This window comes from Myotis lucifugus, unplaced genomic scaffold (genome assembly GCF_000147115.1).
Source record: "Myotis lucifugus unplaced genomic scaffold, Myoluc2.0 scaffold_338, whole genome shotgun sequence".
In the NCBI taxonomy this organism is placed as follows: domain Eukaryota; kingdom Metazoa; phylum Chordata; class Mammalia; order Chiroptera; family Vespertilionidae; genus Myotis; species Myotis lucifugus.
This window is the reverse complement of record NW_005871386.1, coordinates 742,897-766,908: the sequence shown is the minus strand read 5'-3', so window position 1 is coordinate 766,908 and position 24,012 is coordinate 742,897. Positions and strand designations below refer to the sequence as shown.

At 43.8% G+C, this 24,012-nt stretch overlaps 1 long non-coding RNA gene across 1 annotated transcript; it reads right to left on the bottom strand.

Annotated features, from left to right (window-relative positions):
- Positions 1–276: 276 nt before the first annotated feature.
- On the bottom strand, positions 277–23,845 carry LOC106699207. The gene is made up of 3 exons (XR_001350688.2): positions 23,720–23,845; positions 19,923–19,973; positions 277–336 (listed from the first exon to the last, which is right to left on the bottom strand). It is a non-coding gene; the product is annotated as an uncharacterized LOC106699207 (long non-coding RNA).
- Positions 23,846–24,012: the final 167 nt, after the last annotated feature.

Genomic DNA, 24,012 nt, shown 5'->3' with positions numbered 1-24,012 from the left:
TTCGTTTTCTTCTTATTTTACCCATAGAAAAATTCTTATTTTTAGAATTGGGAAGGAGGCAGGGGAGAGGCACCAAACACAAAGACCGCATCACATCCAGAAGGCACAGGAAAGAGCGTGACTGGAGGATCACTTCTATTAGGAACCACAAGGCAGTGACGAGCACCAAGTGAAAAACAAACAATGGAGCAAGTGCCATTGCTCATAATCACAGTCACATGGATATGTGCGCCTGAATTCTGTTACAATTTTAAATAGACAAATAAGAGTAACTCATGTTTACTCTGCAACAGCACATACTTCTTTCTTTCCTAGTATTATCTGTGGTGTGAAGACCTGGGAAAAATGACATTTATTAGAAGATAAATTTATTTAAGTAAAGCTTCATATTTAAAAAATTAAGTCAGTTATATTTATGGACCTTCCTTATAAAATCACAAGGGTTTGAAAAATCCCTTGAAGGGCTGATTTTACCACTCATATGTTTACAAAGTGCTTTTATAGATAGCATGCCAAAAAAGGTATGAGGGGCTATTTATTTTACTTATCTACAAAAGGTTTACTATTCCTCAAAGACAGAGTATGTATACGAGAATGTGATGTCAAAGGAGTAAATAAGGCTGAGAAACCAAAGAAAAATCACCACATTATCAATTAATTCTACTAAAACTAGTAAGAAGATTAGCTGCAATTCAAAAGGGTCACTGACAAGGATCACAGCTGGACTTCTGAGTAGCAGTATGTGTGATAAGTTACATATTTATTTTGTACGAAGTCTAAAATCTTACCATACTATCCCTACACTAAAAATCTGTATCATTTCATTTGGAGGTGATTTGCTAAGGTACAGACACTAAGAAATACATTTCTTAGAAGAACACTGGTATTTTATTAGACTTAGAACATGCTTAATAATGACGTGCAGGTCCTCTTAAAATAAAAAATATATTTTTAAACTTAAGCCGCCAGGCTGGTTGGCTCAGTGGTTGAGCCACCTCAGGAACAGAAGAGATCAAGGTTTGATTCCTGGTCAGGACACGATCCCCAGAAAGGGGAGTGCAGGAATTTCTCTCTCATCAGGTGTTTCTATCCCTCTCTCTTCCTCTCTCTCTAAAAATCAATAAAAACATATTAAACACTTAAGCCTAGTAAAATTTTAAAATAGGATATTTTTTCTTGCGAATCACAGCAAGATAAAAGCAAACCAAACACAATCTGCCCAATAAAAGACAAGAAAGCCCGGCTGGTGTGGCTCAGTGGTTGAGCTTTGAGCTGCGAGCCAGAAGGTCTTAGTTGGATTCCCGATGGGGAGCATGCCTGGGTTGAGGCCTTGATCCCCAATGTGGGGCATAGGGGAGGCAGCCGATCCCATGGTTCTCTTTCTCATCATTGATGTTTCTATCTCTTTCCCTTCCTCTCTGAAGTCAATAAAAATATATTTTAAAAAGACAGGAAAAAAGTAATTAGAATCATAAACAAGCATGAATCATAAGCAAGACTCAAAAACTAAATACATAATTTAACAATATATGTAAATGCGTTAAACCACCTAGTACAGTGGTTGGCAAACTGCGGCTCGCGAGTCACATGTGGCTCTTTTGGCCCCTTGAGTGTTGCCACAAAGTTTCAAACGCACGTGGTATTTTGTGGAAGAGCCACACTCAAGGGGCTGCAGTTTGCCGACCACTGGCCTAGTAGAAGGCAAAGACTCAAAGTTTGAATTACAAAAAATCAACAATTGCCCTAACCGGTTTGGCTCAGTGGATAGAGCATCGGCCTTCGGACTGAAGGGTCCTAGGTTCGATTCCAGTCAAGGGCATGTACCTTGGTTGTGGGCACATCCCCAGTGGAGGTGTGCAGGAGGCAGCTGATCGATGTTTCTCTCTCATTGATGTTTCTAACTCTCCCTTCCTCTCTGTAAAAAACCAATAAAATATATTTTTTTAAAAAATCAACAATTTGCCTCGAAGAGACACGCCCAAACAAAATGATACAAAAAGATTAAAAATAACAACAATGTAAGACTGTAACCCTAACTGCATGTGAGTTATAAATACCACTGTGGTACTGACTTTTCAGTTTGGGGGATGGTGGTGGCACTAAATAAATTCTAGTAGAATGCCAGAGTAGAATGATTAAGTATGAACCTGACTATATTAGTAAATTGTTCATGCTAACCCTCTCACTCCTTCACGAATGCCCTCCTCCCCTTCATGTGCACAGGGATCCGGTGTGTGTTATGGGTGCATGTACTGGTGGAGGGCGTGAGTCACTTTCCTTTTTTTGCACCACACCCAGAACTTGGATACATATCCTTTGAGGCCAGAGAAGGCCACAAATGCCAAAGACTGTTCCAGAAGAGATTGTTGGGCCTCCAAGACACCAGGCCAAGAATTATTATGATAGCCATTAAGAGTGAAGCCCGGCTGACGTGGCTCAGTGGTTGAGCATCGACCTATGAACCAGGAGGTCCACGGTTTGATTCCTGGTCAGGCACATGCCTGGGTTGTGGACTCAATCCCCAGTGGAGGGCGTGCAGGAGGCAGCCAATTAATGATTCCCTCTCATCACAGATGTTTCTATATCTCTCTCTCCCTTTCCCTTCCTCTCTGAAATCAACTAAAAAAAGAAAAAAAAGGCGGGGGGGGGGAGTGAAGACCATGAGAGTGGTGGGAAGGGTTGTTTTTTAGGAAAGAACAATTCTTTTATATATATATATATATTTGAATTCAGAGAGGGAGAGAGGGAGAGAGAGATAGAACCATCAATGATGAGGGAGAATCATTGATTGGCTGTCTCCTGCATGCCCCCTACTGGGGATTGAGGCAGCAACCTGGGCATGTGTCCTGACCAGAAATCTAACCATGACCTCCTGGTTCAACCACTGAGCAACACCGGCCGGACAAAGGACATTCTTTTCAATAAGTGGTGCTGGAAGAATTGAATGTCCATAGCAAAGAAAAAAAGAATCTAGACATAGACTTCCCATCTTTCACAAAATGAACTCAAAATTTGTCCTAGACTTACATGTAAAATGCAAAGTTATAAAACTTTTAGAGGAAGACAGGACAAAATTTAGGTAACTTTTGGGTTTAGCACTAAATTTTTAGATACAACACCAAAAGCATAAGTCATGAAACAAAAAATTGGTTGGACTATATTAAAATTAAAAACTTGTGCTCTGCAAAAGACACTGTTAAGAGAATGAAAGAGTCACAGCCTGAGAGAAGATATTTACAAAACACATATCTGATAAAGGACTAGTATCCAAAATATACAAATTCTTAAAACTCAACAGTAAAAAAAACAAACAACCCAATTTAAAAACGGGTAAAACATCTCTGTAGACACTTCACCATGAGGATAAGCAGATAGTAAATAAGCATACAAAAAGATGCTCAACATCATTTGTCATTAAGGAATTGCAAATTAAAACAATGAGATATATTCATAAGTGTATATTTAACTTTCTACAAAATTGCCAAACTTTATTCCAAAGTGATGAACCACTTTGTATTGCATTCCCACTAGCAATGCATAAGTGTTGCTTTGCATCCTTAATGATAGTTGATACTGTCGGTTTTTTTAAATTTGAGCTGTTTTGTGATGTAGTAGTATTTCATTGTGGTTTTAATCTGCAATTCCTAAGGATTAATCGTATTGAAAATACTTTTATGTGCTTATCTGCCTTCTATATATTTGGTGGTTTGTTTAAATTTTTTGTTTGCTCTTTTAGGTGTGAGGTTTGTTTTATTTATTATTGAGTTGTGAGGTTTCTTTAGATATTGTGGATATGCCAGTATCAGTGAGAGTCCAATCAGGAGAATCATTAACAGGAGATTGGAGTAATGGGGAATTGACTCAGAAGAGTCAAAGACGACTGACAAATACAGAAAGAAAAGCAAAGACAGGGACAGCCACTACAGGCAGAGCTGAGACAGAGTGTCTGAGGAGCGCTCCAGACCTGTTGGAAAGAGCACAGCGTGGCTCACCAGTGGATACCAGAAATCGGCCATTTAGGGTCCTGGGGATGTTGTCCACAGGGACGTGCCATACCTGCGAACTTGCTGCACAGTCCCCTGAGGGGTCCTGGGAGAAGCAGTTCAGTCAGGTGCCTTGCTGGGGCACACCACTTTGAAAAGGTGCCGAGGGAAGCTTCTAGCAGCCGGGCACTGCTGGTTGCTGTGTGCTACCAGAATTGGGAGCTGGAGGCAGGCAATGGAGAAAGCCGTGCCCTGTGGGAGGAGCCCAGTGCAGGAGAACTGGCTGCAGGACAGGGGCAACCGGAAGGGAAGATGCCTTCCTCCTTCAGTGTCTCTCCAGCACCCTCTGCTGCCATAACATCACACCAAAGTCACAGGTGAATATTCGCCCAGCCCACCTCCATTATCACAGAGCAGCAAAGAAGGATGCATTTGGAGCTGAGAAGCAATAAGTCGATGACTGGCACAGAATTCTTTATCATATGTGTTTTTTGCCAATACTTCTTCCAGGCTGTGGCTTGCCTTTTCATTTTCTTAACAGTGTCTTTTGAAAAGCATATGTTTGTAATTTTGATGATGCTCAATATATCCGTTTTTTCTTTTGCCACTCATGCTTTTTTAATCCTAAAAAGTCTCTGCCTAACCCCAACTCAAAGATTTTTCCCCCTAAAATTCAATAGTTTTAGCTCCTAGATTTAGGTTTATGAACTATTTCAAGTTGTATATATATACATATATATATATATATATATATATATATATATATATATATATATATATATATGTGTGTGTGTTCCTCAAATATTACTGAAAAGTTAGGTAAGGAAGGTACAGAGATGTCCCACACCTGCCTAGCCTCCTCCTTTTACAATATCCCTCACCAGAGGGTTCATTTGTTATAATTGATGAACCAACATTGACACGCCATAATCACCCAAAGTCCATAGCTTACATTAAGATTCACCTTTAGTGTGATATATTCTATGGGCTTGGACAAATGTATGATGACATGTAGCCTTCATTATAGTATCATGCAGAGTACTCTCACTGCCTTAAAAATCCTCTGTCCTCTTCCTATTCATCCCTCCCATTGACCTCATATGCATTTTTAAAATTGATTTAAAAAAACATATATGTTGCCCTAGCCAGTTTTGCTCAGTGGATAGTGCATCAGCCTACGGACTGAGGGTCATGGGTTCGATTCCAGTCAAGGGCACATGCCTGGGTTGCGTACTCAATCCCCAGTAGGGGCATGTAGGAGGCAGCCGATCAATGATTCTCTCTCGTCATTGATGTTCCTATCTCTCTTCCTCTCTGAAATCAATAAAAATATATTAAAAAAAACACATATATGCAATAAATTATAAAATTATGTGCATGTATTTTAATTTATGTAAATGGTATTGAGTTATTTATCTCATTCTGCTTCTTACTTTTGTCACTCAGCACTGTTTTTAAGGTCTATTTATGTTACTACATCCCTTGCTTCTCTAACAGCTGCATAGTATAGTATAAGCCAGCCAGCCCGAGGGCCGGATCCGGCCCTTTTGAAATGAATAAAACTAAAAAAAAAAAAAGACTGTACCCTTTTATGTAATGATGTTTACTTTGAATTTATATTAGTTCACACAAACACTCCATCCATGCTTTTGTTCCGGCCCTCCGGTCCAGTTTAAGAACCCATTGTGGCCCTCGAGTCAAAAAGTTTGCCCACCCCTGGTATAAGCCCTCAACACCTTTTTTTTAAATGTGTGTGTTAATCCTCAACTAAGGATATTTTTTCCATTGATTTTTATTTTTTATTATTTTTTTGAGGGGTGGGGAATCATTGATCAGCTGCCTCCTGCATGCCCCCTACAGGGATTGAACTCACAACCCAGGCATGTACCCTGACTGGGAATTGAACTATGACCTCCTGGTTCATAGGTCAACACTCAACCACTTAGCCATGCCAGCTGGGCTTTCCATTGATTTTTAGAGAGAGTAGAAGGGAGGGGAGGGGGAAGAAGAGAGAGAGAGAGAGACATTGATTGCCTCTGGCTGCTTCCAGCAGGCCGACTCTCCAACCACTGAGCCATGTCAGCCAGGATCAGCTTTCTAACTTTTGCCAGTCTAACAGGTGTAAGGTGATTGCATTATTGTCTTTATTTGAAACTCTCTGATTACTGATGATTTTAATTCTTAATAATTATCTTTATAGGCCTATTCAGGATTCCAATTTTATAAATTGCCTGTTGATACACTGCCCATTTTTCTTTTTTTAAATATGTTTTTATTGATTTCAGAGAGGAAGGGAGAGGGAGAGATAGAAACATCAATGAGACTCATTAATTGGCTGCCTCCCGCACACCCCCTACTGAGGATTGAGCATGGAACCTGGGCATATGCCCTTGACCAGAATCGAACCTGGGACCCTTCAGTTCACAGGCCAACGCTCTCTCCACTAAGCCAAACCAGGTAGGGCTGCCCATTTTTCTGTAGAGTCTGCTACCTTTTGCTTTCTTCGGATTTATTTGCTTTGCTTTTCCTAGTTTCCTAAAATGGAAGCTTAGAACCCTGATTTTAGATCTTTTTTCTCACTACTCATTGATGCTATAAATTTCTCTCTAAGCACTATTTTTGCTGCATCACACAGTTTTTGATTAGTTGTATTTTCATTCTCATGTGTCATTTAGAAGTGTGTTGTTTGATCTCCAGGTATCTGGGATTTTCCGGCTATCTTTGTCATTGATTTCTAGTTTAATTCCAAGGCCTTCTGAGAACAAACACTGTATAATTTCTATTGTTTTAAGTTTACTAAGGTGTGTTTTATAACCCAGAATGTGGTATATCTTGGCAAATGTTCTGTATGAGTTTGAAAAGAATGTGTATTCTTTAGTTATTGAGTGAAATAGTCTATGGACATCAATTATATCCACTTGATTGATGATGATGTTGCATTCAACTATGTCCTTACTGATTTCCACCTGGTAGACTGTTCATTTCTGATAGAGGGGTGTTGAAACCCCCATTCTCTGTCATATCAAAGAAGAGTTATTTATTTTCAATTTGTTATGCTTTTCACTTGTTAAGACAGAATTCAGACTCCCAGGCTCCTTACTTGCTAGATCGAAAAGTTTCTCTTTTGTTTATTGGTCTTCATGAGTTACTTGTATATTCTATGTATTGATCTCATCATTTTTAGATTTACAAATATTTTATCCCATTCTATCACCTATTGTCTGCCCATAGTATCCTCTTTTGAACAAAACTCTTTAATTTTGACATCACCAAATTAATCCATTTTTCCTTCTGGTTTGTGCTTTTTTTAAAAAATCTTCACCTGAGGATATTTTTCCATTGAAAATGGGAGAGGGAAAGACAGAGAGAAACATCGATGTGAGAGAAACACATCGAATGGTTGCCTCCTGCACTCGCCCTGACCAGGCCCAGGCCAGGGAGGAGCCTGCAACCAAGGCCTGCAACCAAGGTACGTGCCTTTTGACTGGAATTTAACCTGGGACCCTTTGGTCCGCAAGCCGATGCTCTATGCACTGAGCCAAACCAGTTAGGGTGTCATTCCTAGATTTTGTACATGCTTTTTTGTTATAGTGAATAGAAGCTGGTTACTGCTGCTGAAGAGAAATGTTAATAGACTTATTTTCTTAGGTTAATCTTGTATCCAAAGATTTTACTGAATTCTCTTGTTTTTTTTTTTTTTTTTTTTTTTTTTTTTAAATATATTTTATTGATTTTTTACAGAGAGGAAGGGAGAAGGATAGAGAGTTAGAAACATCGATGAGAGAGGAACATCGACCAGCTGCCTCCTGCACACCTCCCACTGGGGATGTGCCCGCAACCCAGGCACATGCCCTTGACCGGAATCGAACCTGGGACCCTTCAGTCCGCAGGCCGACGCTCTATCCACTGAGCCAAACCGGTTCTGGCATCTCTTGTTTTTTTTCAAGGGGGGAAAAAAGGAGACATATGTAATACTCTTTGTAATACTTTAAGAAATAAAAATTAATAAAATATAAAAAAAAATGATAAGAGAGAATCATGGATCGGTTGCCTCTGCACGCCCCCCCAACCCCCCGACCAGGGATCAAGCCCCGCAACCCACGCATGTGCCCTGACCCGGAATTGATCTGGTGACCCCTTGGTTCATGAGTCAATTCTCAATCACTGAGCCATACCAGCTGGGCTCTTAATAGTTTTAACAGTCTATTTGTTGGTTATCTGTTTTTCAAAGCAAATGAAAACATAATCTTTACATAATGATAATTTTGTCTCTTCTCTTCCAATCCTTGTATCTCTAATTCTTTCTTCCATGATAGCTTTGTCTAGAACTTCCATTATTTTACACCAAATGGTAGCAGTATAGTTGGATTCCCTTATTTATTCCAGACCTTAAAGAGAACGCACTTAAAATTTCTTCATTAAGTGTAATGATTGTTTTAAGTTTCTGCTGTATAACCTTTAGCATGAATGTCTCTCCTATATCCAGTTTGCTGTTATTATTTAATTGTAAACGGGTGATGAACTTTATCAAATGCTTTCTCTTCATCAATTGAGATCATTGTATGACTCTTGTCCTTTATTAAATAGGTGATTTCTGGTGTCGAGCCAACTTAAAATTCCTGGGATAAACCCTACTTGATCAAAAGTTGTTTTTTAGAATATATACCTGTTAGTTAATTCATATTTTATTTAGGATTTTTGTACTAGAACTTAGGTAAAATAAGCCCATTTCTTTCATTTATTGCTTTGTCCTTACTATTTTGGAATCAAGATTACACTGTTTCATAGAATAATTTGGGCAGCAATTTTCTGGAAAAACTTACATAAGATAGGAGTAAACTGTTCCTTGAAAGTTTGGCACAACTCCAGAAATTCATAAGTTTTCACTACTTCGACTTCCCTGACCCCATTGTTTTCTACTATTAACACATGTTTTGAAAGATTTGGTTTAAATGAGTAAGTGTGCACCTGTTCTTCCCCCAGATGGCTACACCCTGTAGAGAAAGTATACACACAGCCCCTAAGAACGGTGCCACCGCTATGTCCAGCCACTGTCAACCCTTTTACTCTCCTTAGGTAAAAAGATTGCATTCCCCTCCTCAACTTCCCTTCCTCGCTAGCCCTCACCCTTACCCTTGAATAGATGACTCAGCTTCCTGCTTTACTGAGTAAAGGGACCCCTTGGGACTAGCCCTCTAGAATGTCACCTACCCACTTACAGTGACTGTATATCCACATCCAATCCCACCTCTTTCCACCAGTCTCAGAAAATGAGCTGTCCCTTCTCAAGTCCAAGGCAAACCCTATAAATGTGCTTCCACCCCCCTCCCGCTTCTCCCAGGGATCACACTCCTTTAGACATCCCCTCGCTCTCCTGAAATTTAAACTCTCTCCCTACAGGACTCCTCCTCAATCCAACAACTTAATCAAATCTCACTCATCCTCCCCAAATCCCTCCTTTGTGTGCTGTAGGACAGGCATTCTCACACACTGCAGGTGGGAGTGCACACTGGCAAGATCTTTCTGGGAAGCAATCTGGTAACCTGAATCAAAAGCCTGAAAAATATTTGCACCCTTTGTCCCAGTAATCCTGCATCTAGAAATCCATCTAAAGAAGTAATCAGAAATGCTGACAGGGAGAGATGTTTAAAGATGTTAATCTCACTGTTATTTTAACAGCAAAAATTGGAAACAATCTAAAGGTTCAACAATAGGGGATAAGTTATATAAATGGTACTTAAATAGGATGAAACTTTGAGCAATCACTAAAAATGTAATTTTTAAAGAATAGTTGACATGAGAAACTATTCATGAAGCAATGGTATAAGTGAAAACAACAGCATATATTGTATAAAACAGCTAACACTTCTGGAATGTTCGCTATTATATACATTCTTTCACTCAACCTTCGCAACATTCCTGTACAGTTAATACTGTTATTTACATTTGGCAGAGAAAGAAACTGACTGGAAATAAAAACATCCATATTTACGAGGGAGGACCATTAGTGACACATTTTATTTCCTTCATTCTCTCTTGTGTTTTTCAATTCTTTAAAGAGGATGTATGACACAAACAGAAATACTGAATCATTTTTCTTTTTTCTGGTTTACATATGCTAGGAATACATAATTTGAACAATACAGAGGAAATGAAAATCCTCTTCACGCCACTGCTATTCCAACCACCAGAGAGAGCCACTGTGGACTGTGGCTTTTCTATTTATATTTGCTTTTAGAGTGTATATAGACATATATACTTTAAAAAGCAAACGTGATCATCTTACCATGTCATTTAAAACTCAAACCTTTGCCCTAACCGGTTTGACTCAGTGGATAGAGCGTCTGCCTGTGGATTGAAGGGTGCCAGGTTGGATTCTGGTCAAGGGCATGTACCTTGGTTGTGGGCACATGCCCAGTAGGGGGTGTGCAGGAGGCAGCTGATCAATGTTTCTAACTCTCTATCTCTCTCCCTTCCTCTCTGAAAAAAAAAAATCATCAAAAAACAAAACTCAAACCTTTAAGCCTCTGAGAGATGTCCTGGGCTCCTTTCTGCTGAAGCGGCCCAAGTTTAATTTTGCCACGTGCTGGCTGGGGGCCTGTTTCCCCATCTGGAAGTAGCAGTTCTTGTCTTGCCTACTTAGAGGGGACACTGGGGTGTTCCAAATGGCTGATGGGTGTGACTGGTTACCTGCTGGGCCCAAAGCAGCACTCTTGGGGCTCCTCCTCTCCGGCCTCTCCTCCCCACTCCCCAGCTGCCTCAGATTCTTCAGGTCTCCAGAAGGGGTCAGAGTGCCGCAAGAGGGGAAGGGACCTTGTCAGCAGGTTAGCACTGCAAGTCCCCAGGCTGGAACCTGGCTTTTGATCCCTGTCTCCTTCCCCTCCCCCTCCCACTCAAGAGTCTCTCGGGGAGCAGGGACAGAAGCAGTCTATCCAGGAGCGGGAGCAGAAGACAGCGCGGCGGGAGAAGCGGGTGAAGCAGAGGAAGGCTGTAGGGATCTGGGAAAAGCGCTGGGGGGCTGAAAACACGGCGTGGTGTCCAAAGCGCCTTTGAAAGGCTCTGCAGGAGTGAGGTGGTGCGGAGGCGAAGGCCTTCCTCCGCGCAGCCGTCGCCCTCTGGTGGCAGCGTTCGAGAGTTACAGCTGCTCGCTCGCCCCGCCTTCCCACGCAGGAGTTGCGGGGTTGAGTTACCGCTCACACATCCTGCAAGCAAGGGGCCCTCAGCGGCTCTCTACGAGACCCCAAGCCGCCGGAAGGGAAAGCCAGACATGCGTGAGCCAAGACTGGAACCTGGACCCTGGGTGCCCAGCCAATTGACACAATAACCTCTGGTGATTGTGAAAGCAAAAGGCATCAGACAATGAAGGAGAAGATTTTATTTAGACTCTGCCAATATGGAGAATGTTCATTAGTGAGGAAGGTCTGAAAGGAAAGGAAGGGGGGCTCTGGCCTGCGTGGCTCAGTTGGATGGTCCAGTAAACCGAAGGTCACGGGTTCGATTCCCCATCAGGGTACATACCCATAGAGGTCTCTCTTTCCCTCTCGCTCTAAAAAACATAAATAAAAGACATATCGTTGGATGATGGTTTTTTGAAGAAAAGAAGGGGAACTTGAGGTTTGGAGACACAGGTAAACAAGGGAATGGAGAGGGTTTATTTTCTTGGAATATGGGAAATCAAGGTGGTTCTTTGCCTTATCTATTTCCCCAGAACTTAAAAAGGTGGGGAATTTCTTTCTTTTAAAAAAAATATTTTTAAATATTTTTTTATTAATTTCCGAAAGGAGGGGAGAGGGAGAAAGAGATAGAAACATCAATGATGAGAGGGAATCATTGATTGGCTGCCTCCTGCACATCCCCTACTGGGGATTGAGCCCACAACCTGGGCATGTGCCTTTGACTGGAATCAAACCCAGGTTTAGTCCACAAGCTGACACTCTATCCACTGAGCCAAACTGCTAGGGCTGTTTGCTTTGATTTTTGTTAATCCTCACCAGAGCGGAGGATATTTTTCCATTGATTTTGAGAGAGAGAGAGAGAAACATCGATGTGAGAGAGACCCATCAATTGGCTGCCTCCCCCATCCTCCCTGACTGGGGCCAGGGATTGATTGAGCCTGCAACCGAGGTACATGCCCTTGATCTGAGTGGAATCCTGAACCCTTCAGTCAGCAGGTCTATGCTCTATCCACTGAGCCAAACCTGCCAGGGCAAGGCGGGGAATTTCTTAATCACTGCTGCCTTTTGCTCAGGTGGGGAATTTCTTAATCACTGCTGCCTTTTGGGAGCACAGGACTCAGATGAAAGTCAGTCTTATCACAATAAAGGAAGCATGCTGCAGGATGGCCAGTTAAGAGGTGAGGAGAGGGAAGCCCACTTCACCCACCTGTGACTTTAGTGGCTGAGGCAAGATTTCAACCTGAAGATACCAAGGCAGCAAGGAGACCCCAACCTAAGGTTTAAAGTTCCATCTAAGAGTAAAATCAGAAAGTCACAGTGCAATGGATTCAGCAGTGGAGTGATTTTTCAGAAGTGGGTCCCAGGACTTCCTTTCCAATGTTTCTCACGTGACTCAGGGTAGCAAGGGAGTTAACCTGAGTTTCAATTCCCACTTTAAAATGGAATGAGAGAAATAAATAAATAAATAATAAATAAATAATAGGGTGAGAGCTGCCATGCCAGAGGAACTGCCTTGCATTTTTATGCCTCAAACTCTTGGAATGTTAAAATAGGGCAAAATGAACTTTGAACTGGGCCTAAAGCAACCTGGTGTCCCAAAGAACTGCTGGCAAGGGATAACAAGAAAGTGGATATCATGACTACCAAACCGATGACTACCAGACTAAAAATTTAAAGCATTTTTTAGAATTAGCGTCACTATGTTACATTATCTGCACCAATAGAAATGTCTTCCTTCTATTGATGCAATTGCTCCCCTTCCCTTCTCATAAACACCCATTGCCTTTGCCTGGTAATTGGAACATTACTTGGGCTTCTGCCTGAATCAGTGCTTCCTGAATGATTATTCTTTTTTATCTCGAGTAAATGTTCATAGCCTCTCATTTTTTTTAAAATATATATTTTATTGATTTTTTACAGAGAGGAAGGGAGAGGGAGAGAGAGTGTTAGAAACATCAACAACAGAGAAACATAGATCAGCTGCCTCCTGCACACCTCCCACTGGGGATGTGCCGGCAAACAAGGTACATGCCCTTGACCAGAATCGAACCTGGGACCCTTCAGTCCACAGGCCTACGCTCCATCCACCGAGCCAAACCGGTCAGGGCACATAGCCTCTCATTTTTTTTTTAAATATATTTTATTGATTTTTTACAGAGAAGAAGGAAGAGGGACAGAGAGTTAGAAACATCTAGATCAGCTGCCTCCTGCACACCTCCCACTGGGGATGTGCCGGCAAACAAGGTACATGCCCTTGACCTTGACCGGAATCGAACCTGGGACCCTTGAGTCCGCAGGCCGACGCTCTATCCACTGAGCCAAACCGGTACATAGCCTCTCATTTAAAAAAAAAAAATGTATTTTTATTGATTTCAGAGAGGAAAGGAGAGGGAGAGACAGAACATCAATGACAGAGAATCATTAATTGGCGGCCTTCTGCACGCCCCTTACTGGGGATCGAGCCCGAAACCCAGGCATGTGCCCTTGACAGGAATCAAACCCGGAACCCTTCAGTGTGCAGGCTGACGCTCTGTCCACTGAGCCGAACCAGCTAGGGCTCATTGTCTCTCATTTTGAAAGGCCTTTTATTTTTAGGTTAAAAATAACTGTGTGTGTGTGTGTGTGTGTGTGTGTGTGTAAGCATCTCACATGTTGGTCTTACAAAGTGAAGTTCACATACTTCCATTGAATCTGGCATAACTTTGTAACTGCCCCAACCAATAAGACGCAGCAGAAGTGACACCAAATGATTTCTGAAGTTTAGATATAAAAGGCAATATGGCTTCCACCTGGCGCGCGCTCTCTCTCTCTCTCTCTCTCTCTCTCTCTCTCTCTGAAACTTGCCCTTTGAGCTCAACCTCTACTATATTGCTATATTGTGAGCAAAGTTAGGCTACATGAGAACTCATATGTCGGACTTCTGGTTAATAGCCTGAGCCAGGCCCCCAGCTGGCTGATAGCCAGCACAACTATAGGTGAATAAGCCTTCAGATGACTAAAGCCAAGCTGGAGAGGAGCTTTTGAGTCCTGTTCAGGCCTCAGATAATGTGGAGGAGAGCCAAGCCATCCCTCCTGTATCCTGTCTAGATTCCTGACGCACAGAAACTGCAAGAGATAATAAATGATTATTGTTTTAAGCCATTATGGGGTAATTTGTGTAGCCATAGTAACTGAAACATGCAGTATACATGAAAACCACTTAAACATAGATAATTCAATATAATTATCATAAACATGCTGAAAACTTGAATGTCAAAACCAATTTATGAAAAAAGAAGACCTATACAGTTTTTAAAAACACATATGATAACCTGAGCCTTAAACAGAACTGGAAAACTCTCCCCACTTTATCTTATAAGGAGGCAAAATTATAAATTTATCTTGGATCTGATAGAGAAATATGGGTTCAAAAAGTTTTTTTTTTTTTTTTACCATTTTGAAGGTGTCAACAGAATGAAACAATAGGCTGTACCCCTTCCAACTCACAGAAAATAAAAACAAATAAATCACTGTGCATATCACAAAAGGCAAAAAACGAAGAAAGAGGACACCCAGACCAAAACATGAAAATAAAGCCCAAACACGAAAATAGGACCAAATTTGCCAGAATAAATATAAATGCATTGTACTCTCCTACTAAAAGCCACAGACCCTCCAACCAAGTTAATACAATCTAATTCCTACAATGCATCCGTATGACTGCAGTATGCAAGACATAGTAACTAAAACTGTACTCTTTCCATCGGTAGCATTTGCACGTTAGGCCAGCACCCCTTCCAGGGGTCCCCTCGCCAGTCCCATGCTGCTCCCTGCCCCAGAGGTGCTGACTGCTAGTCTCCAGATGGCTGAGGGCAGACTCAGTCTAATGGAAGGGCCGAAGCCAATGGAAGTGACCACCGCAGAAAGCCATGCCTGCAGGACAGGAGTGCTGCCCAGTTTTCTGGCTGAGCAACCCCCAACAGTGAATGGGGGTGAACCTTCTTGCTGGGGCCTAATTCCAGCAGGTCATAAATGCAAGAAGTTCATCAAAAGGTTGGTGGACCTTGAGGCTTCAGTAGGGCTGAAGATACATGTTATTGCCTGCTGGAATAGCTGAAAGCATTTCCCCAAACCTAAAGATTTGCATATGTTATTACCTGCTGCTGGCCAAACAGCTGAAGGCAGTTCCCCCAACCTGACAATGCCTACAGTATACCAAACCTTACCTTTGATATGTATATCTGCTTTGCTTTAGGGCAATTTGTGTTAATAAAAAGCTAGGGGTCCGGAGATTCAGAGAACGTGGTTACTGAAGCTAGGTCTCCTCTGGCTCCCCAAAATGCCTTCCAAATTTACATTTCATGTCTAGTCTCTTTACTACTTTACTTGCAGCCCATTTTCCAGATTCCTGAACACTTCTAGATGCTGAGAAACACCCCGGCACCTTCTCCAACATGCTTCTTGTCTGCAGGCTCTGGGCCAGTGTAAAGGGCAAGGCACACGTGGGCTACTGACCCCGTGACTTTACCCAGACACACTGGCATGTCATCAAGGAAAATTCCCCCCAGACCCCTGTCAACAATTTGCCACTTTTCTGAAAGGCTCTAAGTTTTTGTCTTTTTCTATGTTTTAATTAGCTTTTAAATTAGGAAGCTGGGAGATGGTATAAAACAAGGAAGATTGTCCTAATGCCATCTTAACTTTAAAATCCTATTATCTGTCACTTTTAATAGGAGAAGCTTAAAGAAACACATGTGTCTATTAAACATCAGGTGCTGTTACATGCTACGAGTACAATAATGAATAAAGTCTAGCCCCTCGCCTAAGGAGGTGTTCAGGGTCTGAGCAGGGAGGGGGCAGGGCACAGGGAAGGCAAGCAAGTAAACAACTAACTCTAATACCAGGCAGGAGAAAATAAACACTAAATACAGGTACTGAGTGGCAAGAACAGGGAAGAGGAAGCAATGAATGCTGATGGAGCAATGAGAGAAGGCTTTATGGCCGAGTCTGCAGGGCCTCGCTCTGGCCCACAACAGTAAACTATAAATGAAGGGAACGACCCCCACGCCCGAAGTGCTGCCAGCGTCTAGAGCCTGGGTCATCCAGGGCAGCGGAGTCACTCTGAGGGGAAGGCCCCTTCCCCTGGGGCAGAGTGAAATGGGTCACATTGGGTCCAGGGGAAAGCAGTGGCCTAGCTCAGTGATGGCGAACCTTTTGAGCTCGGCGTGTCAGCATTTTGAAAAACCCTAACTTAACTCTGGTGCCGTGTCACATAGAGAAATTTTTTTATATTTGCAACCATAGTAAAACAAAGACTTATATTTTTGATATTGATTTTATATATTTAAATGCCATTTAACAAAGAAAAATCAACCAAAAAAATGAGTTCGCGTGTCATAGGTTCGCCATGAGGCAGCATCATGCAGGAGACCCCAGAGAACGCTGAGGCTCTGACAGTTACCTAAGGGGAAATAACGCTAATGACCAGAGTGGGCACTTTCTCAGTCTCAGGTCGGGGCAGGTGATGGTTGGACGAAGCCTCAGGAAATGTGGGTGGGGTCTCAGCTAAAAGGGAGGAGTAAACGAGCACTGACTGGGTGCCTTTTCAGTGCCAGGCACTGCAGAGCATTCTAATCTTCATAACTCCGCAAATACTTACTGAGCACTGCAATGTGCCAAACACTGTCTTAGGCACCGGAGATACAGTGGTAAACAAAACAAAAATCTTGCTCCTCGTGCACAAAGAAATATTTGACATAAATTCAGTGATACATACTTGTCATCAGTATTAAGTACTATGAAAAAAAATGAAGGGAAAAAAATGAAAGGGAGTGCTATTGTTAAGAAGTGGTTAGGGGCCTGGCCAGCATGGCTCAGTGGTTGAGCATCAACCTATGAACCAGGAAGTCATAGTTCGATTCCCAGTCAGAGCACATGTCCAGGTTGTGGGCTCAATCCCTAATGTGGGGTGTGAAGGAGGCAGCTGATCAATGATTCTCTCTTATCATTGATATTTCTAACTCTCTCTCCCTGCCTCTCTGAAAGTGGTTAGGGAAGGCCTCTTGGAGGAGGTGACATCAGAGCAGAGACCTGAATTAGCAAGAGTATGAGCCTTACATTTAGTGAGGTTTCCCTGGTCTAAAGAAGGAGAAACACAGCTCAGAGAGGGCAGTGGCTTTCCCTAGCTTACAAAGTTCCCAAGACATGACCAGGAGAGGGTGTTCCTCCTGAGATTCTGGGCTCAGGCGATGTACTGAGGTAGCGCCTGACCCTCAGGCCTTCTGTTTACAGACAGTTGTGGTTTCACAGACTCTTAGACCAACCCACTTGGTACCAGGTCAGCCCACTGGTTCCTTCACTTTATGTCTTCCCCTCCCCCTTTTCTCCCTTCCTTCTCTCCCTCTCCCTCTGCTTCTTCTCTTTCTCACCCACCACCTCCTCCTGGTTTTCACAGCATTTTATTATAAACACTGGAAAATTTGTTACACATAAACACAAAGTTTCCGTTTAATGGATTATTATAGGGAGAACACCGGAGTAACCAGCACCCACTGAAGAAACAGAATACTGCGGTCACCCCCGGACCCCGCACGTGTTCCTTCCCATTTTCTTCTCATCTGTGGCAACCTCTTCCTTGCTTTTCTCATCATTAACCACCTGTATATGTGTCCCTAAACAATATAGTTTAGTTTTGCCTATTTTTGAACTTTATATAAATGGTACAACTGTATATATTCTTTGTGTCTTACTTCTTTCACTCAGCATCATGTTTACAAGATTCATCTGTTTCTGGGCTTACTGGTTTGCTTAGGGCTTCCTTAACAAAGGACCACAGACTGGTTGGCTTAAACATCAGAAATTAATTTATCACAGATCTGGGGGCTGGACGTCTGAGATGAGGTGTCAGGAGGGCGGGTCCACTTCAAGGCCCTGAGGGAAGGATCTGTTCCAGGCCTCTCTCCTTGGTTTGTGGATGGCCTGGGTCTTCTCCTGGGTCTTTACATCATCTTCCCTCTGTACCTCTCTACACCTAAATTTCCTCTTCCTGTGAGAACGTGAGTTATATTGGATTAGGGCCCACCCATTTGACTTCATTTTAACTTAACTACCTATGTAAAGACCCTATCTTCAAATATGGTCACACCCTGAAGTATGGGGGTTGCTAGGACTTTACCATAGGAATAGTGTGTGTGTGTGGGGGGGGGGGGGTGTTACAATTCAGCCCCTAATACGGGATGTAACTAGTTCACTGGAACTTGGAGCTGCGGCAACCATCTTGGACGACGAGTTGTTGCCCTAAATGATAAAAGAGCCTAGCCCGGTGCCACAGTGGAGCCATCAGACCAAACCCTGAAAAACAACTTATTTCATGCAAGAGAGACATTAACCTGTCATTGTAAAGCCACTGTTACTTGATTTTCTATTATATGAGGCAGAATCTAATCCTGATACTTAAAGAAAATACATGCTTTCAGTTAAATACAAACATGTGTTTGCTTGATGTAAGTTTTACTGCTTCCATTAAAATCATTCTTGCTGGTCAGTAAATGATAATATATTTGTCTCCACACTCAAATTTATTATTATTTTTTACTATTTCAGAGAGAGGAAACAGGAGAGAGAGAGAGAGAGAGAGAGAGAGAGAGAGAGAGAGAGAGAGAGAAAGAGAGAGAGAAACATTGATGTGGCAGAGAAACATCAAATCTGTTGCCTCCCGATCAGAGATCGAACCCACAACCTGGGTATGTGCCCTGACTGGGAATTGAACCCACCACCTTTTGGTGTATGGAATGATACTCCAACCAACTGAGCTACATCAGCCAGGCTATATACATTATTATTAACAATCAATAAATGGTAAATAAGGTGGGTTTCTTTTTATTTTTAACTAGAGGCCTGGTGCACGAAATTCATGTATGGGTAGGGTCCCTAGGCCTGGCCGGTGATCAGGGTTGATCAGGTTCCCCACCTCCCCGCCTCCCCCTTCCCTCACTCCCTCAGCATCCTGCCGCTGTCACTGCTGGTTGCCAGCCATGTTCCGCGCCGCCCCCTGGTGGTCAGTGCACGTCATAGCAAGCAATCGAACTCCCAGTCTCCCGGTCGAACTCCCAAGGGGACAATTTGCATATCAGCCTTTTATTATATAGAATTCATCAATAGGCTAATTTGGGGCAACAAAGACCAATATGTCACTTCAGCAGAAGCCTTACTCCTTACTCAAGCCACTTGAGTCATTCCCCAGCCAGGCCCAGGGAAAGGCAGTTGAAGCCCTAACCCCGACACCCTGCCCTGGGGTGGGTCCCAGAGCCCCTCACCTCCCCAAGGCAACAACACTCGCATCACCAGAGCCCAGAAGAGCTGGGTGTAAGTACAGATTAAGTTTCAGTTTTTATTTAAAGATCCTAATTTCTGGACGTTTATTTTGGGGATTACAGTGGTGGCTTAAGCTACTTTAAGACATTATAAGTTGAAGTCTTTCCTTCACTTGGCTGCTAAAGTTTAATTCAGTCTAATTATTTCATATGGCATCAACGATAATAGTTTCATAATTTCTAGTATATTAAGCACTTAATATGTTGTGTCATTTGAAATCACATATTAAACTCAGCAAAGTACATTTTAATGAGAGTTAAGTGGTGTGAAAATATTAATGCAATGTGATGGTTCATCTTGGTGCTCATATTTTGTAGGTCTGTTCCTGATGCACACAGGCCTCGCTCACCAGGTAAGGGAAGCATTTAACTGCCTGAGGCTGGAATGGGGTTTAACAAGCTGACATTCCTACCTTTTGCCGTACAGCACTTCACAGTGGGGTTTCTCATTGGGCTTCATGACCCTATAAAGGAAGTAGGGAAATCATTATTTCCATTTTAGAGATGGAGAAACTGAGGGAGGCTTATTGCTGGGCCGTAAATATGGCCCTTCTCGGTCAAAGCCATTGCTGTTTGCCCCTGTACCACAGCTGCTATCAGTGTACCCTGGGGGTAAGTGATGTCTGGACTCAGGGCAGCGAGGATTTGGACAGAGCCACCCAGATGCTGGCAGACTTTATACCTGGACTTGGCAATTCTTTTTCCATCCTCTTTTTAGGTACCTTCCACAACCTAAACCTAAGCACCTCATGCTCTTAGGCCACCCTGGGATTGCCAGAGGAAAAAAGTCTTTAAATCACAGTGAACCCTTAATATAGTAACAGCTCAAAATAATCATGCACCAATAGCAGGATTTATGGCAACAGAGAGATTTTAGAGAGAGCTTCCCAGAACCCCTGAAATTGTACTCCCATGAAGCTCAAAGAGACTTCCGTCAGCCTTGGGTGTGTGTCTTCAATCACACCCAGCCCTCCTCCAGCCATGCGCTATCTGGGGCCTGTGGAGCTTCTGGGTCAGCCTGTGAACTCGGCATGTCCCTGCCCTACATTCTGGGAAAGCCACAAATGGCTTTCATCTCAGAGTTCTCAGTACAGAGAAGACCAAGGCTGCTTCTCTCCACGTCCCTGCTTCTTCTTCCTTCTGGTGGGGCTGATGAGTCCCTGGCCCTTCTCACTTCAAATGAAATGAAATATGAAGCATAATGGCTGTAGGGGAAATACTGTCACTTTAGAGCAGTGGTTCCCAACTTGGGGCACACACCCCAAAGGGAGGCAATTTGACTTTTAAAAGAGGCAATTCAAGAATGAGTTATTAACAGTGAATTTTTTGCATTTCTTATGGATCTAGGGGCCTCATATACAATGTCTATACTAATAAAAGAGGAATATGCAAATTGTCCAGGATGCCATCACAGTAACGACCAGCAGGCTGCGTGGGGAGACCAGGCCGCAGGGGGGGGGGGGCAGTTAGGGGCAACTAGGCTGGCAGAGGGGGGCAGTTGGGGGCGACCAGGCCAGCATGGGGGGCAGTTAGGTGCAATCGGGCAGGCAGGCAGGTGAGCAGCTAGGAGCCAGCGGTCCCAGATTGTGAGAGGGATGTCCCGGATTGGAGAGGGTGCAGGCTAGGCTGAGGGCCCCCCCCCCTCTGTGCACAAATTTCATGCACCAGGCCTCTAGTATAAATATATATTGTGACATATTTATGCATTTGAGTTCTCTATTATGTTTTGAAACTTTGCTATTTTTTTCATATCACTTCATGTTATTTTTTAACAGTTTCTTAGTGATTTCTTCCTTAGTACTTCAACTGTCCTTTAATTCTTTTATTTTTCTCTTTCATGGATGCCATGTTTTTTGGAAGCTTGTTCAGACTAAGTGGCCTTTTAGGCTTCTTCCACGTGACTAGAAGTTCACTTTTTTAATAATAAGAATTATATGTCACGGGGGGTGGGGGTGGGGCCAGGGAGAGAATCAGGATTTTAGAGATGCTTAGGTGGGGCACGGCCATAAAAGGTTAGGAACCACCACTTTAGAGAATCCTAAGAGCGCATGTCTTCACTGGCATATTTTCACTATTAAAAATCACCCAGTTCTTCATTGTTCAAAATCAAATTAAAGCTGGCTTTGTCCTTTCCCTCTAGAGTGGTGGAAAATACCACCTCAGACAGGATTAAGGAAACCACTCCTCATCTCTTGGGGTTCTGCAGCTCGGGACATTCAGGGAAGACTGTCAGGATTGGGCCACCTTAGGTCTACAGAGTGGCGAGAAGCCAATAGCTCTGGAGCCGGAGTCCCACCTCAGCTCTGAGACAGCTGAGCAGTGCCAGTCCTCTCTGTACCTGTGCACTCCGTTAGCATCTGCCCCTCGGGGGTCTATAGGAATTTGGACTTCCCTGGAAGTCATGACCCCCCTGGCTCTCCCTCACTGAGTCCTCCCCCTGTCTCCTCTCCTCCAGCTTCATGCCACATAAAACCCATTTTCTCTCCTCTCTTCCCCACCCCCTTCCTCCACACTGGGCCTTCAGGGCTCAGGGGCAAGTGTTGTGTGGTTCAGCAGGTCCAAACCCTAGGTCTACAACAGTCCCCCTGGACTGTTCCTGGGGTCTTCATGCCCCAAGGGTGACCAGCATGCCCCACCCTTCTAGAATAGAAAACAAAAAGTGTTGAAGTTTTTACATCTTGCTAATTACAGTCTCAAAATAAGTTCTTCAGTTGACCAGTTACAAAAATCACAGCATGTCAAAGCTGAAGGAGATGTTAAAGATAATTTCTAGGGAAGTTTCCTCATTTTGCACAAGACAAACAAGATCAGAGAAGGCCTGGGAGTTGGCTAAGGTCACAAAGACAGGTGTAGGGAGGATGGCTCTTGTGTCCCAGAAGTGGTGAACGTCCTGGTCCATCTCCTGCTGGTTTTTGCAATGAGGCAGTTATGAACCCACAAGATGTACCTGTCACCATGGCAAGTGTGTGCATCGACTGTGTCGAAAGGCTCTCCTTCTAAATAAATGTAATTGAAAATGAGCATCATCGCCCATCCATGCTAATACGCTTTTGCGTTATTTGCAATTCCCTTTCGTAAATCTGAGGGAAACATCATTGCCCAAATTAGCTCTTTTCGCTCAATAAAGGCCATATTAACATTCGGAGGCTTGTGTTTGCTTACTGCTTATTTAGAGAGAGGTCAGAGAAGTTGGGCCCATGTGCCTAATTTCCATTTCACTAAAAACAGGTGGGGGAGGGGGACCTCCAAAGTCCCCAGAAGTCGGACCGAGTGCCCCCCCCCCCCTCCCCGGCCCGGATGAGGCTGAATGAGTCCCTCTGCTCTCTCAGTGCACCAAACGCTTCCACAGCGGCCTTCCCCGAAGGACTGGCCCCAGTGGGTGAAACTGACTCAGCTGGCTCAGGTCTTCCTCTGCCTGGACTCTCAGGGCTGCCTCCCCAGCATCAAATGACAGTTCAAATGCCCCCGCTTCTGCCCATCTGCTAAAGCGGCCTTCAGGCCCCACTCACTGTCTGTCCCTCCTATTTTTTTCTTTCTAGTCCGGCTCAGCCCTGAGCATGCTTTCCTGGCGCCCTTGCTGGAACGGAAGCTGCATTTCCACAGCAACCCTAACCATTCGTTCACCCCTGCAGCCCCACGCTGACATCACAGGTGCTCGGTATTTGTTGAACGAACGAAGGCAGGAAGTCTGGGCTGATAAGGCCTTGGGAGGCCGCACTCCGGGTCCCAGATCTGTTCTGAGTTCCACTGGGAACTCAGGGAAAACATCAGTATTTCAGAGCAGACTTGCGTTGGAATCCCAACTTCGTGTCATCACTGGCAGGATAATTTTGGCCTTGATGGTCTAACCTTTCGGAGCCTCAACTTTCTAACCTACAAGCTGAGAGGAATGGCACTGATTTAGTGTCTGGTCCAGTGCTGGACAAAGGGCGTGACCTTTCCCAGGCAGCCACCAATCCGCGAGTCACACTACGCAAAGCCTGGGGGGGAGGCGGGGCGCTGGTCCTGAGAACCCCAGAGGAAGCGGCGGCGCGCCCATCCCAACCCGAGGTGGGGGCCGCCCCTACCCAGCACCTTCCGGCTCACGATTCGTGGCTCCAGCCCTACCAAGGGTCCCGGCGCGCGTGGGCCGGCCAGACCAGCGGCCCTGAACCGTTTCGGGGTCTCGGACCAGACTTCTGTGGGGATCTCATGCACCATAGTCCCTCACCTAAAAAAACGCACTCACGCCGCGCACACGATGCCCCACCAGCACCAACTCCGCGCCTAGCTGGACCTGCGCGGAAGAGGTGCGCAGCGGCGCGCTCCTCGTGACGGAGCGTGACTTCCAGCGCCGTCCTCAGGCTGCAAAAGGTCGGGCGGGTAGGAGCCATTTCCCATGATCCCCTCATTTGCATATGCAATATAAGAAGGTTAGGTAGACAATTAGATTTAATTTGGACATAACCAAAAAGATACAGTCACAGTTGGTATTAAACAGAACTCCATAACTTCTTGAATGTT